This window comes from Bufo bufo, chromosome 3 (assembly GCF_905171765.1).
Source record: "Bufo bufo chromosome 3, aBufBuf1.1, whole genome shotgun sequence".
Taxonomy (NCBI): Eukaryota; Metazoa; Chordata; class Amphibia; order Anura; family Bufonidae; genus Bufo; species Bufo bufo.
Genome location: NC_053391.1, coordinates 257,920,231 through 257,933,363, shown reverse-complemented (window position 1 = coordinate 257,933,363; position 13,133 = coordinate 257,920,231).

The following is a 13,133-nucleotide window of genomic DNA, read 5'->3' as shown; positions in this document are numbered from 1 at the left end:
AACTCGAAAGAAGAAGGAGACAGCGTCAGACCAGCAGGAAGAAGCGATGCAAGCAGCGGTGAGGAGAGAAGCAATGGATCAGCCAGCGACGGATGAAGGGGTGAGTGAAGCGCAGAAGGAGTCGGCACATGACACGGCTGCATCTCCAGGCAGGCTCTTAACCATTCTTCCCCTCCGGCACCCTCGGCCTTCTCTATCAGGCGACAAAGTAAGGCTTCCATCCTGCAGATAGCGATGCGACGATCCGTCTTGAAAACTCGCCCAGAAGCGCCGCCGCACGTGCAATATAAAGACTGGGCACTTCCCGCCACAGCGATAGCCACCAACCAGGGTCCCTGAATCCCCTCTTCAACAGCAGCGGCCAACCAGCTGAGGCCCCAGCTGTCACCACGGCTCACAGGTAATCAAAACAAACCAAGCCTGAGGTAACCTGTAAGAAAAAGCGGGAAAAGGAAAGAGGAGAAAAACGGGGGGGGGGGGAGAAAGGGAAGCCATCCTAACAGTGTACCATACATACATATAAGGTGCCATTGCCCCCATGTGTCCACCAAGCAAAACACTCTGGGGGGTCCGCACAGTCTGTTTAGAAAGGAGCGCCAAAACCAGAGAGGGGGAGGGGTTTGGCTTTATGTAAAGTCCTGTCTAAAGCCCACACTCCGGGAAGATATATGTGAGGGAAATGAACATGTGAAGTCATTGTGGGTAGAAATACATAGAGCCAAAAACAATAATAAAATACTAATAGGAGTTTGTTATAAGCCACAGAAAATCTACTACTAAGGGAACTAGAGGAGGCGGCAAGGCTGTTATTATGGTGGATGTCATAAAGCAGTGGTCCCCAACGACCGGGTCCTGGATGATTTTGTGCCTGGCCATGACAACACGGAGGAGAGATGGTTGGGTGGGAAGGTGTGTGTGCCATGCGCATACAAAACTCTCATCTGCGGCCACACAGCGGGAAGGAAGGAGAGCGTTCCTTCCTTCCTACTGTGACGGAGGCCAGCCACTGCCACCAATAAAAAGGATGACGAAGAGGTTGTAATGGAGGAAATGTAATGATGTCACTGCCCCACCAATGAAAATAAACATGATGGAACAGGGAGGGGGAGAATGTCAGGATCCCGTATATGACAATATGGAGGGATTGGTGAATCCAGCATCGAAGTTGAAAATATTGTGGGTTCCTTTATTCGGTGTAGTACAGATCCCTACAGTGACAGCATCACCTCAGTGTTCCAAATGAACGTCTACGCGTTCGAACAAACATTTTCTTAGTCGTGACTTACACCGAATAAAGGAACCCACAATATTTTCAACTTCGATGCTGGATTCATCATTTTATTTCCATAATTTCACGGTCTTACCAAGGTCTCCATGGATCAGGCAAGTCGACTCAAGGGATAGAGGCAGCAGGTGAGCTGGATATTGTCCACAACATGAATATGGAGGGATTCTCAGGGGATTATGATCATCCCAGGTTAGCTGGCTATTCGTTTTGGCGGGAATTTTTCCCGCCGAAAATGGATGGTCAAGGTGGCTAAAAAATAGCCATTGTATCTAGGGTAGGGAAGGTGAGGCTTCATTGGCCAGTTATATGGCCTATCCTGGGATTGTTGCTGGGCCAGGAAGATTAGGAGCCCCAGCAACAGTAGGGCATTAGTTAATGGTACAGGAGTGTTTATGGCTAGAGGTGTATATAATTGCGGTGGCCGACGGCTTTGTGCTGGCTGCCAGATCGCAATTTGAGGAGCTGCTGCCTGCCTGCCGCCCCGTGTGTTTCGCCCTGCTGTACTTTGCCAACTTACCATGGATGATCTCATCGCAGAGCTTAGAAGACAAGCCGGAGCTGGGGGGACGTCTGCCTGGTTGGAAGCCTGCTGAGCTGACCTGGGGAATCAAGCTTTGTCTGCGGAACTGTCCGTTGCTGAAGGTGTCGCTGAAAGATCACAGAATGTGGCTGCCGAGGATGCGGGTCCCTCTGTTGTGCTTCCTGCGCTGCGCTTCTCACAACGTGAGAGGAGGCAGCGCACATGTTTCTCTCCATCCCCTTCTAGGTCGGGCCAAGTGCGGCGAAGAGGGGAAAAGCGTCCGTCGTCTGAAGTCCGGACCAGAAGTGGCAGCAGAAGTCTGACGTCACATCCGGAGGTACAGCAAAGATCATCGTCCCCCAGGAACTGTGAGCAGCCTTTTGGTTCCGGATGCCGGTTACTGCACAGAAGTTCCCAGCCGGCTAGTGTGTCCCTGGAGCCATCCTCTGCATCGTGCCGCTGCAAGAACCGACAGCACAGGAGTCGGGTTCCGTCGGTGCAGCGCCGATCCCAGCAGCTCCACTCTGGTGTTAAGCGGGAGAGCGTGTGCCTGGAAGATCCTGCCCTGTCTTCCTTGGATTCGCCTGCTCCATTGGTCCAGTCCAGGGCTTCATCCGGTGGTGAGTGCCAAAATGGCTTAGCCCCTGTCAGCTGTTTTTTCCTCTTTAAAGAGTTTAGTCCTCCCCTTGCCTCCGTCTGCTGGTCCGGCGGCTGCGGCGCCCGGCAGTGTGTTTTGATAAACAAAAGATCCCTTGCCCTGTGTGATCTAGCGCAGGGCAAAGGAGCACATCGGAGCATGAGATGCTCCGATGCTAGACTCATGGGGGCGGCCTGGGTGAAAATAAGGGTATATCCGGGTTTAACTCTGAACCCGGACAACCCCTTTAAGGAGAAGATATGGAGAAATGAATTTGTTGACATATTATCTCTTTTGCCTGCATCTAAGGAGTTTGTCATTAAATTAGAAAAGTGGGGGGCGGAGCACTAAGCAGCATCCCCGGCGCGCTCAGAAAACATGGCGCACCAGGCCTATGGGCGGGACTTGGAGGGGGAAGAAGAAGATGACAGAGACTCCATGCAAGGCACCCGCAAACCCGCTCAAGGGACAGACAGCAGTGCACTCACAAAGTCGTTCTTCAAAGCTACGCTGTCTCAGGCTTTAGCTCCTCTGATTCAAGAGATAAGGGAACTTAGGAACAATTTGAGATCCCTGGGCCACCGAGTGGAAAAGCTTGAAGAAGATCAAGGTCAGGTAGTGGTGCACAGCGCAGCACTAGCGTGGTTTCTAGAAGAACATGTCTCTTCAATAAATACTGCATACTTCATGTTAGAAGATCAAGAGAATAGGAGTAGGAGGAAGAATATTAGGATGAAAGGTCTGTTAGAAGTAGTATGACCCGACGAGCTAGAAAATGCAGCTTAAAAGATGTTTGTGGATCTCTTAGGAGAAGACAGAGCTGATAATATAATAATTGAGAGAATCCATCGATCTCTGCTCCCAGCTCCAAAACCAGGGGAGCCACCGAGGGATGTAGTCTGTGAGCTGTTATGCTTCAAAGATACAGCTGCCATACTACAAGCGGACCGACGGAGGAAAGAACTAAGGTACGGCGACTCAACAGTCTCATTCTATCAAGATGTCGCCCCTTCAACTTTAGCCAAACGCCGGGTTCTGAAGCCCCTTACTGATTATCTAAGAAATCAGAAAATATAAGTGGCTTTATCCCTTTGGCCTTACCTTTACAAACAATGGCAGCCGCTGTACAGTTTGTGTGCCGCAAGACCTGGACGCGGTATGGACTGCATTAGAAATAGCGCCGCTACCCATGGACTCTTGGCTTCAAGTAGAGGCCGCTCTACCCACGCTCCCGAAACTGCCAGATCTAACACCTTGGGGAACGGTACCTAAACAAAAAACCCCGAACAATAAAAGGAGGTTATAATACAGACACAAAAGAATAGGTAGCATCCATTCTCTCCCCTGGAAAATAGGAATATTTGATCTGTCTATGATCCACAGACTATCATGCGAGACATAGTCTTCTGCAACCTTCAAACCATATTCGAAATAGAATCTTCACTTTCAGGCCTGCAACACAACAACCCACCTGTATCGTTATGAACATGCAGGATCTTAACCACCCAAAGTAAAGTTGCACCAGTACCTACTACAACTACCTCTATGATATACTTACTGTAATGACCGGCGTCACGCAAAGGGAGGGAAATGGGAAGGCCCTGTCCAAGGGAGAGGGATAGGTGGTGACCCCTGACTCACCTTGCGACTGGCACCTGACTGCCCTGACGTCCCTAGACGGGTTCCTCACCCGTACGCCGATCACGTGCCTAAACCCTGGCTTTCCCTAGGATGAGCCCTGAGTAGTGAACAGGGCGGTGGGATCACTAGTCCGCACCACTGACACTAAGAGGAAAACACCAAGGAGAGGACAGACAATACAGACAAACATATAATCCCAGGTGGGCGACAACAACAGACCACCAAGGCCCAACAGGGATCCGAAGGGTAATGTTCTGGAACAACAACCAGGGAACACAACTACACAGCTCCAGTGGGTCAGTATAGAAGTCCAGGCAGGAAGCTCTATATCTGGCAACCAGAGAAGTGGGAGATGGGAATATAAGGAGGTTGGGATTGCTGGACAAGAAACAGCTGAGGAGGAGAAGCTACGAATCCCTGAGTGAGCCAAAAGGGTTGCAAGGCAAACCCAGAAAGCTACCATTACGAAACAGCACTGTCTTTGTACATCGAGCGCGCAGCCACCCGCTGCGACTTCCTGACCCCGGGTATAACGGAGTCAGGCGTGACTCTTGACACCCTCGTGACAGTGCCCCCCTCTCTACGAGGGGCCTCCGGACACTCAGGACTAGGTCTCTCAGGATGAGAGGCATGAAAAGCCTGAACTAACCTGTCGGCGTTTACCTCAGACGCTGGAACCCACATTCTTTCCTCGGGACCGTAACCCCTCCAATGCACCAGATATTGAAGAGAGCGGCGGACCCGACGAGAATCAACAATTTTGGATATTTGAAACTCTAGATTACCATCCACAACAACAGGAGGGGGTGGCAGCGGTGACAGTTCTAGAGGTGGAACATATTTCTTGAGTAATGACTTATGGAAGACGTTATGGATTTTAAAAGTCTGAGGTAGCTCCAGGCGAAAAAGCCACAGGGTTAATGATGGCTACTATTTTGTAAGGGCCAATGAACCTAGGACCCAGTTTCCAAGAGGGAACCTTTAATTTAATATTCCTAGTAGACAACCACACATAGTCATTCACTCCTAGGTCCGGACCTGGCAACCGTCTCTTATCAGCCATGCATTTATATTTACCTCATATATTTTTCAAGTTAGCTTGCACCTTCTGCCATACCGATGAAAGAGATGATGAAAACCGTTCCTCTTCGGGAACCCCAGAAGACCCCCCCCCTCTTTGAAAGTACAGAATTGGGGATGAAAACCATATGCACCAAGAAATGGTGACTTACCAGTAGATTCCTGACGGCGATTATTTATGGCAAACTCGGCTAACGGTAAATATGATGACCACACCTCTTGGTTTTCAGACACAAAACATCTTAGATATGTCTCAAGGTTTTGGTTGGTACGCTCAGTCTGTCCATTCGACTGAGGATGGAAAGCTGAGGAAAATGATAAGTGTACCCCCAAACGGGAACAAAAAGCTTTCCAAAATTTAGAAATAAACTGGGTTCCCCGATCCGAAACAACATCGGAAGGGACCCTGTGAAGCTTCACGATTTCACTGATGAATACCTGAGCAAGAGTCTTAGCATTAGGTAGTGCGGGTAACGCAATGAAGTGTACCATTTTGCTAAACCTGTCCACTACTACCAAGATAACTGTTTTACCCGCAGACAAAGGTAAGTCAGTGATAAAATCCATTGACAGATGTGTCCATGGCCTATTGGGAATGACAAGTGGCAATAAAGACCCTGCAGGACGTGTATGAGAGACTTTCGCGCGTGCACAAGTAGAACAAGAAGACACAAAATCCATTACATCCTGACGCAACCTTGGCCACCAAAAACGACGAGACAATAGCTCCAAGGTTGCTTTACTACCCGGGTGCCCAGTAAGTGCCGAATTATGATGTTCCTTTAATAATTCGAGACGCAGGTTCAATGGTACAAACAATTTCTCTGAGGGGCAAGAGACCGGGACGGCCCCCTGGGCCTCTAACACCTTCCCCTCCAGAACATAGTGTACTGCAGAGACAACCACTCCTCTTTGTAGAATGGGTACCGGATCACTCACATTACCCCCTCCAGGGAAACAACGAGATAATGCATCTGCCTTGGTATTTTTTGCCCCAGGACGATAGGTAATAACAAAGTTAAACCTGGTAAAAAAAATAGCAACCACCTAGCTTGTCTAGGGGTGTAACGCTTAGCTGATTCGAGGTACAGAAGGTTTTTGTGGTCCGTAATCACAGTGACGGGGTGGATTGCCCCCTCTAAAAAGTGACGCCATTCTTCAAACGCTAGTTTAATAGCTAATAGTTCCCTATTGCCAATATCATAGTTCTTCTCTGCTGCAGATAGTTTTTTAGAAAAGAAAGCACAAGGACGCCATTTGCCAGGAGACGGACCCTGAGACAGCACAGCCCCCACTCCCACCTCTGACGCATCTACATCCCACCTCTGACGCAGGAAAAAGCAATTTTAGCGGCGTCAGACCATTTAGAAAAATCAGTCTCCTTCCTAGTCATGTCAGTAAGGGGTTTTACAATCGCCGAATAATTTTTAATGAATTTTCTATAGAAATTTGCGAAGCCCAAGAACCGTTGCAGTGCTTTGAGGTTCTCAGGAAGATCCCAATCTAAAATTGCCTGGACCTTCCCAGGATCCATACGGAAACCTGAAGCAGATAATAAATACCCTAGGAACTGTATTTCCTGAACGGCGAAAACACACTTTTCAATTTTAGCATATAATTTATTCGTCCGTAGGACCTGCAGTACCTGTCTGACATGCACCTCATGTGTTTTCAGATCCGACGAATAAATTAAAATATCATCTAGGTATATCACCACAAACCTGCCGATAAGATGACTAAAAATGTCATTAACGAAATGTTGGAAGACAGCAGGAGCATTGGTCAGACTGAAAGGCATGACTAGATTTTCATAATGCCCCTCAGGGGTGTTAAAAGCTGTCTTCCACTCATCCCCTTCCTTGATACGAATCAGATTGTAGGCCCCCCTAAGATCAAGTTTGGAGAACCACCTAGCACCCGCAATCTGATTAAACCGGTCAGGAATGAGAGGAAGAGGGTATGGGTCTCGAGTGGTTATCCGGTTTAATTCACGAAAATCTAGGCAAGGACGCAGGCCCCCATCTTTCTTTTTAATGAAGAAAAACCCTGCAGCCACGGGTGAAGAGGAGGGTCTGATGTGTCCCTTAGCCAAGCTCTCGGAGATATAATCTTTCATGGCTTGTCTCTCTGGACCCGAAAGATTATATAACCTGGTCTTGGGTAATTTTGCACCGGGAATCAGGTTAACCGGGCAGGACGGTGAGGTGGTAACTTCTGACAACCCTTTTCAGAAAAGACGTCCTCAAAGTCCGAAACAAATGTGGGTAGGGTAGCTATGGAGGCGACTAAGCAATTGCTATTTAAGCAATTTTCTCTGCACTGCTCACTCCACTCCAATATCTCCCTGGCCTGCCAATCCACCACTGGATTGTGCGCTACCAACCAGGGAAGACAACTACACAGCTCCAGTGGGTCAGTATAGAAGTCCAGGCAGGAAGCTCTATATCTGGCAACCAGAGAAGTGGGAGATGGGAATATAAGGAGGTTGGGATTGCTGGACAAGAAACAGCTGAGGAGGAGAAGCTACGGATCCCTGAGTGAGCCACAAGGGTTGCAAGGCAAACCCAGAAAGCTACTATTACGAAACAGCACTGTCTTTGTACATCAAGCGCGCAGCCACCCGCTGCGACTTCCTGACCCCGGGTATAGCGGAGTCAGGCGTGGCTCTTCACACCCTCGTGACACTTACCAAACTTGAGCCGAAGTTTAGTACAGACTTCTGATTCCTGAAATAAGAAGAGACTGGGATGTATTACCAAAAACCACCACCAGAGGACTCTCCAAGATCACAGATGAAGAATATCTGAATCAGAGACAAATACCCATCCAAATCTCTGGCACCCTAGTCCTCTTACTAACACAAGCTTTTTCCATTCTTTTAGTTATTTCTTTCTCTTTCTTTTATCAGCCTAACCAATATGCAATGTACAAGTATACTTAGCTAGTAAGATGGTAATGTAGCAATAGGAAACACGGGTGTGGGGACATGGGTTGGGATGGTTGTTGAACACCCCTTGCCCCCACACACCTCTAATCAGTGGCTCAACCATGAGACCACTCAAATTTTGGTACCTGACGCCTCGGAGACCCGTGATTTTACTGGGAAACCCGGCACAGCGGGTACTACTTATATGTGGAAAGTTTTACATTGTTCATCAGTTAATGTTCTAATCTTTGTTTTCTGTTTACTATGGCTCTGGACATGCTGGTTGAGGCTTGGGCGGCACAGGTCAACTGAAGACATATGGCTGAGGTGACAATCTCCTCCTTTAATGTCAGAGGCTTAAATACTCTGCAGAAAAGGTCTCAAATCCTTACTTTGTTGAAGAGGGACAAGTGCAATATTTGTTTCTTACAGGAAACCCACCTCAAAGTGAGTAGAGTACCCAACTTCCCTTGCACACAGTTTTCACAATGGTTTCACAGCACATACAATACAGCATCGAGAGGTGTAAGTATTGCTATAAGCAAGAAAATACCATTTACCCACACTCTAACACTACAAGATCAGGAGGGTAGGTTCATATTCATAAAAGGGAAGATTGGACACACCTTAGTGTCCCTAGCAAGTCTATACGCACCCAACACCAATCAGTATAAATGGATCAAGTCTACCCTAGACAGGTTCAATGATTTCGCTGAAGGGATTAGGATTATTGGAGGGGACCTCAATATATCTTTAAACCCTACGCTAGATACCTCATCAGGTTTTACCGCGCATTCCCAAAGACTATTGGAGGTATACAAAAAATATTAAAGACAATCATCTCATTGACTCCTGGGGGACACTAAATCCATTAGACAGGGATTACACATACATTCACCTAAAGAATTATTAGGAACACCTGTTCTATTTCTCATTAATGCAATTATCTAGTCAACCAATCACATGGCAGTTGCTTCAATGCATTTAGGGGTGTGGTCCTGGTCAAGACAATCTCCTGAACTCCAAACTGAATGTCAGAATGGGAAAGAAAGGTGATTTAAGCAATTTTGAGCGTGGCATGGTTGTTGGTGCCAGACGGGCCGGTCTGAGTATTTCACAATCTGCTCAGTTACTGGGATTTTCACGCACAACCATTTCTAGGGTTTACAAAGAATGGTGTGAAAAGGGAAAAACATCCAGTATGCGGCAGTCCTGTGGGCAAAAATGCCTTGTGGATGCTAGAGGTCAGAGGAGAATGGGCCGACTGATTCAAGCTGATAGAAGAGCAACGTTGACTGAAATAACCACTTGTTACAACCGAGGTATGCAGCAAAGCATTTGTGAAGCCACAACATGCACAACCTTGAGGCGGATGGGCTACAACAGCAGAAGACCCCACCGGGTACCACTCATCTCCACTACAAATAGGAAAAAGAGGCTACAATTTGCACAAGCTCACCAAAATTGGACTGTTGAAGACTGGAAAAATGTTCCCTGGTCTGATGAGTCTCGATTTCTGTTGAGACATTTAAATGGTAGAGTCCGAATTTGGTGTAAACAGAATGAGAACATGTATCCATCCTCTGATGGCTACTTCCAGCAGGATAATGCACCATGTCACAAAGCTCGAATCATTTCAAATTGGTTTCTTGAACATGACAATGAGTTCACTGTACTAAAATGGCCCCCACAGTTACCAGATCTCAACCCAATAGAGCATCTTTGGGATGTGGTGGAACGGGAGCTTCGTGCCCTGGATGTGCATCCCTCAAATCTCCATCAACTGCAAGATGCTATCCTATCAATATGGGACAACATTTGTATAGAATGCTATCAGAACCTTCTTGAATCAATGCCACGTAGAATTAAGGCAGTTCTGAAGGCAAAAGGGGGTCCAACACCGTATTAGTATGGTGTTCCTAATAATTCTTTAGGTGAGTGTATTTCTCAGCAGTACACCACTCACATCAGAGGACAGACTATATCCTCATATCCGAGACACACATTGATACGCAACGTAGCTCTAGCATAGGCCCTATCACGATATCGGACCACGCTCTGGTGATAACCACTCTTTCTATCAGTACGCTTCAAAACCGTGAATGGACGTGGTGTCTCAATGAGACCCTTCTAGACTCAGAAATACACCTAGCAGATATTTCCAGAAAATTATCCCATTACTTTCAAGACAACAAGCCATCAGACACCTCCCAGACCATAGTGTGGGAGGCTCACAAAGCCTTTATTAGGGGCGAACTTATTGCGCTAGGTTCGAAAATTAAGAAAGATAGGCAAAGAAAGCTCAATTCTGAAAAAGTCTAAGTCACTCTCAACTCAAGAGGAACTTCTCTCATTGAGAAGACAGCTAAAAGACCACCTCAATATAAAATGCGCCAAATCCTACCAATATGCTAAATTCAAGCAGTATTCAAGCAGATAAAGGCAATAAGTTTGATGTCACATCTCATTAAGAAGAGGGTAGACGCACCAACATATCTCTGAAATTAAAACACCCAAAGGACCCTGGTCTCCTCCTCCATTGCAGAGGCATTCCGCTCCTATTACACAACTTTGTACAACTTAGATAATATACAACCTGATACTCTTAGAACCCAAACCGAAAAGATCGGGAAAACCATATAGACGCATTCTTGAATAGGCCTTAACTTGCCAAAATTAGAAGAAGGTGAAGTAGCGCCACTATTAGCGCCTATTACAGATGAGGAAGTTACAACAGTTATCAAAAGTCTACCTATGGGCAAGGATTCGGGACCGGATGGCCTCCCCAGTGGCTATTATAAAAAATTACCAGTACTGGTGCCACATGTAACTAGTTGGTGCCAGGCATTGGCTAGAGGAGAACCCCTACCAAGACAAACATTGGAGGCTACCATCACCATAATTCCCAAGGAGGTCAAGGACAGTACAGAATGGCAGCAATTATAGGCCCATATCATACTAAACCTAGATGTAAAAATCTGGGCTAAGCTATTGGCAGGAAGACTCAAAACCTATATCCCAAAAATCATTCATCAAGAGCAAGCTGGGTTCGTGATGGGCAGAGAAGGAAATGTCCAGTCTTGCAGACTCATTAACGCTATATCATGGGCAAGGAAAACAGCATCTCCTCGAGAAGACTGGTTATTCATGCAACGCACATTACACAGATTTGCTTTCCCGGTGCTTCATACAAGCAGTTATGTGTCTTTACAACCTACCAAGTGCGAGGGTAGGGTTAACAGCTCTCTATCGAAGGCTTTCCAAATAACTAATGGAACATGCCAGGGTTGCCCCCTCTCTCCCCCTCCTTATTCATATTAGTCATGGAGACACTACTTCAAGCTTTTAGAGATAATTCTCTTATCAAAGGGCTAAAAGTAGATGAATTTGAGCACAAGTGCTTTTGCAGACGATCTCCTCCTGCTCATTACGAACCCCAAACAAGCGTTCCCACAAATCTTGGACACTTTTGACATATTCAGAAGGCGTATAAATTCAAGATTAACTATACCAAGTCCGAGGCTATGGAACTCTCCTTAGCTGAGGGTACAGTCAAGTGGCTCAAAGTATCATTCCCCTTTAAATGGAACCAGAACTCATTACCTTACTTGGGAGTCACGCTCACTAATAACACAGCACACCTGTATAGGACTAACTATCTAACAATCTTAAAAAAGATCAAGACCCAACTACAATCTCTCTCTATCCCGTGGGTATCTTGTTTGGGACGGAAAAACTTACTTCAAACATACATACGTAGTCCCAGAACTGACTTACTTACTCCAGATGGTCCCCATACACCTACCACAAACTTTCTTTAAGCAAGTTAGACACATCTTTACAACCTTCCTCTGGAAAGGCAAGAAACTGAGATTGGCATATGATAAGCTAATGAGAAGCCGGACAGAGGGAGGTTGTGGATTACCAGACTTACAGACTTATTATAAGGCCACGCAACTAAAAAGATGGCTTCAATTGTGTATACCTAAGTTCAGACATTTGGGTTCTGACATTGAACTAGCATTACTATCAGAGAGTCAACTAGCAGGACTCTGGGGCTTGGGCAAAACTACAGGTACCCCAGAAGACCTCACTAAAGGAATATTCCTAGCCATACGCTCTAAACACACCAAAACCCCTCTTTTCTCGGACCCCCCAACACATTTGACAGCTGACTTCATCCCATACTTAATGCAAGTGCCTACCCCGGTTCCTCAGTTTTGGAAACATATGAGAAATATCCAGATCTCAACACTTTTGGAGCTCCTCAGAGATCAAAAAGAAGTATCCCCTGTATGCACTCAAGCAATTGGGAAAAACAGTTTTCTGGCCACACTGGAGTTGGAATGCTCCTGCAAATTATTAGTCAAAAAATACAGCACTACGCCGCCTCCACTGTGGTTTGAGAAATTAGCACTAGGAGACAAAATCCCAAAACACACTGTCTCACTCCTATACAAATCATTGATCGCTGCCCCTGAGATAGTTTACACCAACATACATTAGGGAATAGGAACGAGACCTTGATAGATCTTTCTCCACACAAGAATTAAGAGAAATCCACCTAAAGTCTCATGGGTTTTCAAGATATGTCAAGATACAAGAACACTCTTACAAAACCATGACACGTTGGTACAATGATCCAAGTAAACTATTCAAGATGGGGCTTGCAGACTCAGACTTCTGTTGGAGATGTAAAAAACAGAAAGGTACTCTGGGCCACATTCTTGCCCTCTATTGCACTAATACTGGAGTCAAGTGGAACAAAAGATTCATGAGATCTGTAAGTCTTCAATTAAACTATCGCCCCAGTCAGTTCTGCTGTGGCTACCTTCCACAGGTTGGCATCCTTCAGCGACAAACCTGCCCACCTTGCTTATTCAAGCTGCTAGACTACTAATACCGCTTCGATGGTTAAGCACTGATCCCCCCCACCTTGGAACAATGGTATGATAAAGTAGACCAGGTATGCCGAATGGAAGAATTAGCAGGCTGAGCTAACAGAACGCATACTAAGTATACTCACCTGTTGAAACCTTGG